The sequence below is a fragment of the Adiantum capillus-veneris genome, chromosome 13 (assembly GCF_014529385.1).
Source record: "Adiantum capillus-veneris isolate H3 chromosome 13, ASM1452938v2, whole genome shotgun sequence".
In the NCBI taxonomy this organism is placed as follows: domain Eukaryota; kingdom Viridiplantae; phylum Streptophyta; class Polypodiopsida; order Polypodiales; family Pteridaceae; genus Adiantum; species Adiantum capillus-veneris.
In genome coordinates, this window is record NC_140943.1 from 67,056,661 (window position 1) to 67,062,643 (window position 5,983).

The window sequence follows — 5,983 nt, forward strand, 5'->3', positions numbered from 1 at the left end:
GTCAAAAAATCAAAGCAGCTACAAGTAAGAAATTGGGACTTTTACACCCTCTCCCCATTCCTGAAAGACCTTGGGAACATATTTCAATGGATTTTGTTACTGGTTTCCCACTCACAATGCACAAACATGACATGATATGGACTATTATTGATCGTTTCTCTAAACAAGCGTATTTTGTTCCGTGTAAAAAAACACTCACAGCACATCAAGCTGCACTTTTGTTTCTGAAGACAGTTTTTCCACATCATGGTTTGCCTAAAGTGATTATTTCCGATCGAGACTCAAAATTTTGTAGTGCTTTTTGGACTACTATATTTGAAAATCTTGGCACTACACTTGACTTTACTTCTGCATTTCATCCTGAATCTAATGGTCAAACCGAAGTCACCAACCGCACTATTATTGACTTGTTGAAGGCTTATGTTTCCTCTCAACCTAAGAAATGGGATGACTACCTACATATTTTGCAATTTGCATACAACAACACCACTCACACTGCCACGGGTAAATCTCCCTTTGAAATTGTATACGGTCACTCACTTCCTACTCCTGCTTCACGTCTTTCTAATGTTGTGCCTGCCGCTGATGATTTCAGTACTGACTTTCATGCTATTTATGCAAGTGTGCATTCTGCCATTAAACACTCACAAGAACTTTACACCAAGCATGCTAACAAGCACCGCAAGGCACACCAATTCAAAGAAGGTGATCATGTTTTACTTCGCATCGAAAAACGAAGGATCAAAAGTGTTGATACTAATGTCTTTGTTAAGCTTGCTCCTCGTTTTTATGGACCTTTCAAAATTTCAGCTGTCATTAATGATGTTTCTTTTCGTTTAGAATTACCTGCACATTGGCACATTCACAATGCATTTCACATTAGTCTTTTACGACCATTCAGAGGACCCCTACCTACACACCACATTTACGAAGACCCACCTTCACTTGTAGACCAAGAAGAGCAACTCATCCCTGACAAAATAGTTGACCATGAGACCACCACTACACGCACTGAAATGGTTTATAACCGTTACCTTTTGACTTTCAAGGGCCACCCTAGAGAGGATGCCAAATGGATGCCTGAAAAGTTTTTTCACAACTTTCCCAACCTTCTCCACACTTTCCATCACTCACGGTCCAGTTGATTTCTCTATTGAGCAACTGAGGACAGTTGCTATCCCTGGTGGGAGGGATGTTACGAGACTGGGCACCCTCCTGTTGTAGTGGTTAACTGCAATTGGGATAGCTGAGCATAATGGTTAATTATGTGCTATCTATTTATTTTACTAATTGAGTTGATGATGATTTTGTAGAGTGGAATGCGGGGAGTTGATGAAGAGGCGACGGCAATTACTCTTGGCCATTTTATATTTGCATAGTATCTTAGAACATCATTTCAATAAGCCACTATGGCTCTGTAAATAGTTGTAGTGGGAACTCCCCTTATGGGTCATGCAAGAACTAATGAGCTTCACTCATTTGCAAAAGTAAAGTGGTTGTAAAAGAGGGGCCTCAATTTTTGGCACCTCAAACTCAAAAATAATATATTAAATACCAACTCCACAAGAGAGGTGCCGTGGAGTTTGGGGCTAGATTTTAGGCCTTTCTCTTGCAGATTCTCTTCTCTACTCTCTTAAGCTATGGTTATTTTGCTGTGTACTCTCTAATCTAGTCTCCATCTCTTACACATCTCTTACACCTCCTTACAAGCTTGTCTATATCAATTCTCTGTTTACTGTGTGTGTGTGTCATAGTCTAGGTGAGTGTGTGTGCTTGGAAATTGGAAGAAGAGGTGGACAGTTTGATGGTGATGGCTTGAAAGCTTATGTTGAGTACTTTAAGCGGTCGATCCCCCCCTCCTTCTCCCAACAGTGGTATTAGAGCAGCAGGTTCGAGGATTAATCGGCACCAGATCTCAAAAAGTCTCACATCCGCCAGAACGGTTTGTTCCAGGCGTGGACTTTGTGTTGCTGACAGATAGTGGTGAGCCTTCTTGTTACAAAGAGGCTATGCTAGCCGATGATAAGGTTTAGTGGGAACATGCTATGAAGAAGGAGCTATCCAGTATTGCAAAGAACAAAACATGGGAACTTGTTCCATTGCCAACAGGTAGGAAAGCTTTGCCTTGTAAATGGGTTTACAAGAAGAAGATTGCATCCAATGTTGAGAATTACAAAGCTCGTTTAGTGGCTAAAGGTTTCAAGCAAGAATATGGTGTAGATTTCCAGGAAATCTTTTCTCTAGTGGTCAAGATGACGACACTAAGAATGTTGCTTGCTTTGGTTGCCACTAAAGATATGAGCTTGATCAAATGGATGTCATTACAACTTTCTTACATGGTGATCTCGAGGAAGATTTATATGCAGCAACCTGAAGGGTTTGTGCTAAAGGGCAAGGAACATTTGGTCTGTAAGCTTTTGAAAAGTCTCTATGGCTTGAAGCAATCATCCAGAAAATGGATCAAAAGTTTGATGCATTTATGCGTTCCCTAGGCTATAAGTGCAGTAATGAGGATCCATGTCTTTACGTGAAAAGACAACCCAATGGACAACTTATTATGCTTATCCTTTATGTAGATTACATGCTTATTGCTGGCCATTCTAAGAAGGACATTGCTGACTTGAAAAACAACCTGAAAAGTCAATTCGACATGAAAGATTTGGGTGAAGCCAATCACATTTTGGGTATGCGCATTACTCGTGATCGTAAGAAGAGGTTGTTGTACCTTTCTCAAAAAGAGTATGTGCACAAGGTTCTTGATCGTTTCAACATGCAGAAGGGGAAGGCCTTGAGTACTCCATTGCCTGCATATTTGAAACTTAGCAAGAACGATTGTCCCAAATCTGCTGAGGAAAAGCTGCGATGGCTAAAATTCCTTATGCTTCAGCTTGTGGTAGTCTCATGTATGCCATGGTGGCTGTAACATTTAATGGCCTATAATCTTATGTGTAGCGGAAATTAGCATGAACATAGTGGGCATTTCATTAGAATAGATTCCTAATGAGAATTACAAGAGTGCTTGGGTGGAGAGAGCAACAAAAAGCATAACACCTAGTTAGATAGCATCGACAATACTTTCAAAAGAGAGAGAAATTAAGCTATTGACAACAGTTGAGGACCGGATTTGCATGGAGCCGGTCCCCCCTCCAAAAGGCTTTGTATTATGGTTTCTCCCATCAAGAGAGACATTGTACAATACAATTCTTTGTGTTCCTTCAAGACTAGCTAGTGCTATGAAGATGGAAGCTTCATACACCAAGCAAAACACTTAATCAAACACAACTTGAATTATCCCCGTTCTCAGACCCAAGACCTCACACACCTTCGAAGATGGTGAGAGCTAGCAGGGTATGAGAGTAGATTGAGAAGAAAAAGAAGTATCTTACGAGAAAGACGTACATCTCCTCACATAATCACTCATATTAGCATAGCTTAGCTTAGTAATTAGCTTGGTAGAGAAGATGAGCATGCATTGAAGCTTGGCTCTTGGTTGGATTTGCATCCACATGCCAAGAGAGTGTTGATGTAGGCTTCTATCTCACAAGCTTGGAGTAGGTGATGAGCTCTCCATTAAAGCTTGGGAGGAGATAGAGTATTTTTCCTTCACACATGGTCAAGTGTGAGAGTGTGTGTGTCAATGCCAAGCAAAAATCAGCCCCCCCTCTCTCTTGGGCGAGCCCTAGTTGCTAATTAGGTCTGGCTTTTGCCTCATTGGACCTCCCCAGGTCAAGCCAATAGGAATTAAGCAGCATAAGTGATAGCCTTCTGACATGTGTCCCCCTTTCCCCTTTTGTGAGAGCTTTAGGTAATTAAATAATTAAACTAAACTCTCATTGGACCCCTTTGCCTCCTGGCCAATAGGAATCAGGCAAGCCATGGGGCTCCTAAATGCTCATTGGACCCCTTGGGAGACTGCCCAATAGTCTTCTAGGAGACTTATTTCTCATTGGTTTCTTTTATTAAATGTTTTTAACTTAATTAAACTACATTTACTCTAGCTTAATTCTCATTGGTCCACTTCAAGGGTCTTCCAATAGGAATTGGGCACACCTTGTGGGCATCTGGCCTAGGGAGCTGACATGTGTCCCTCATTCCCTTTGTGTAAAGGGAGCCTGTGTGTGTGTGTGTGTGGCTTTCTCTCTCATCCCCTAGCTTTGGGGCTCGCCCCCTCCCATGTAGGGATGTGCAAAGACTTTTAGGGCACACACAAAGCATCCAATTTTCCCTAGGGTTGACCTTTGGACACAACCTTTGAATTTTGGAACCTTAGCATTTTGGAAGTCTTAATGGGCTGAACCTTAGGGTCTTTTTGGCCCATTGTTTCACATGGCTCTTTTGCAGATGGCCCCCCCTTTGGATCCCTATTTTCCCTCCTTTGGATCCCTACTGTGGCCGGTCTGCTAGCTTAACCAATATTCTAGCTTTTTCTCCCTTGGCACTTCCCCACATTAAATGATCAGTTTAATATGAGAAAATCATTTAGGAGAATTAGATATTGATTATTATGACAGTGGCTACAAGACTTGACATTGCACATGCATTGGGAGTTGTCAGCAGATTTATGTCTAACCCTGGCAAAAAGCATTGGGATGTTGTCGAGTCGATTCTCAGATACTTGAGTGGCACTGCAGATAGACAGTTATGCTATGGTTGTGGAGAGTTATCCATTCGGGGATTTGTAGACAGTGATTATGCAGGCTGTGTTGACAGTCGTAAATCAACAACAGGTTGGATTTACACATTTGCTATTTCTTGGAGATCCGTTCTTCAAGATTGTACATCCATTTCTACCACAGAGGCAGAGTATGTTGCATTGAGTGAGGCATGCAAAGAAGCTATTTGGCTTGCTCGCCTAGTGAAAGATCTTGGATTGGAGCAGTGTATACCAGTTCTTCATTGTGACAGTCAGAGTGCTATTGCCTTGGCTAACAATCCAGTGTTTCATTCCAGAATGAAACACATTGATGTGCGTTATCACTTCAGTCGTGAATGCCTGGCAAACAAGAGCCTTGATTTAGTGAAGATTCCTACATCAGAGAACGCAGCGGATGCACTCACTAAGAGTCTCTCCAGCCATCAGTTTCAACACTGTCGTAAGTTGATGGGCATTGGGTGAAGAGTGGTGCTCTTCCATTTTTATAGTCTCCCACATTGGCCATCAAGTGGGAGAATGTTAGGTTTAATGGCCATGTGGCCGACCGCCCATCACTAACTGTCGCTAACCCTAAGTGTACAACTATATACTTGTGTAGCCACTAACACTAAGTACAATGTGTATTGTGCCTTAGTGCATAAGATAAGAGAAGAAAGAAAGGGGGGATACAATACGTTGGCTCTCCCCCTTCAACCTATGTGTGGCTATGGTGGTGTGTGCGTGAGTGCGTGAGTATTCTTCTTCCGTTGTGCTCCCAGCTCCTCCCCATCACTTGTATGGTATGCTATGATCGTAGTATGATATGTGCTTCAAGTTCAACTTGTTTATCATCTTTAAGTTCTAATTGAAAGGAATATCCATGCATGTCCTTCCATGTAGGCTCTCACGCTGACCTTTACTAGATGGTATAATGTGATTGATAAGAGTAATTCCTTAGTTAGGGTCTAGGTGCATTCTCATTGCATCATGACCCTATGAGTATGTTGTTTGAGTTTTCCATGGTCATATGTAAGACTACGGAAGTAGGTTTAGCTATCGTGAATTGTTTCGAGGGAAAAGATCCTGTCTAACATATTGAGATTTCCTTTTCTAACTTCAACCAAACAAAGAGTTTATATTGAAATGCATGCCATGAATAATTGAGTAGAGTGTAACATCCATAAGCATGTGGAGTAAGAAGTTTTTTGGAATCTTCTGCACCAATTAATATATGAAAGAAGGTTGAGTCAAAGAGATAAGACAATAATGGAAACACACATTTGGATAGTTCAATATTGTTTATGTGGAATTGGATTTATTGACAGATGCAATGAGGAGGAAGAGCTCTAT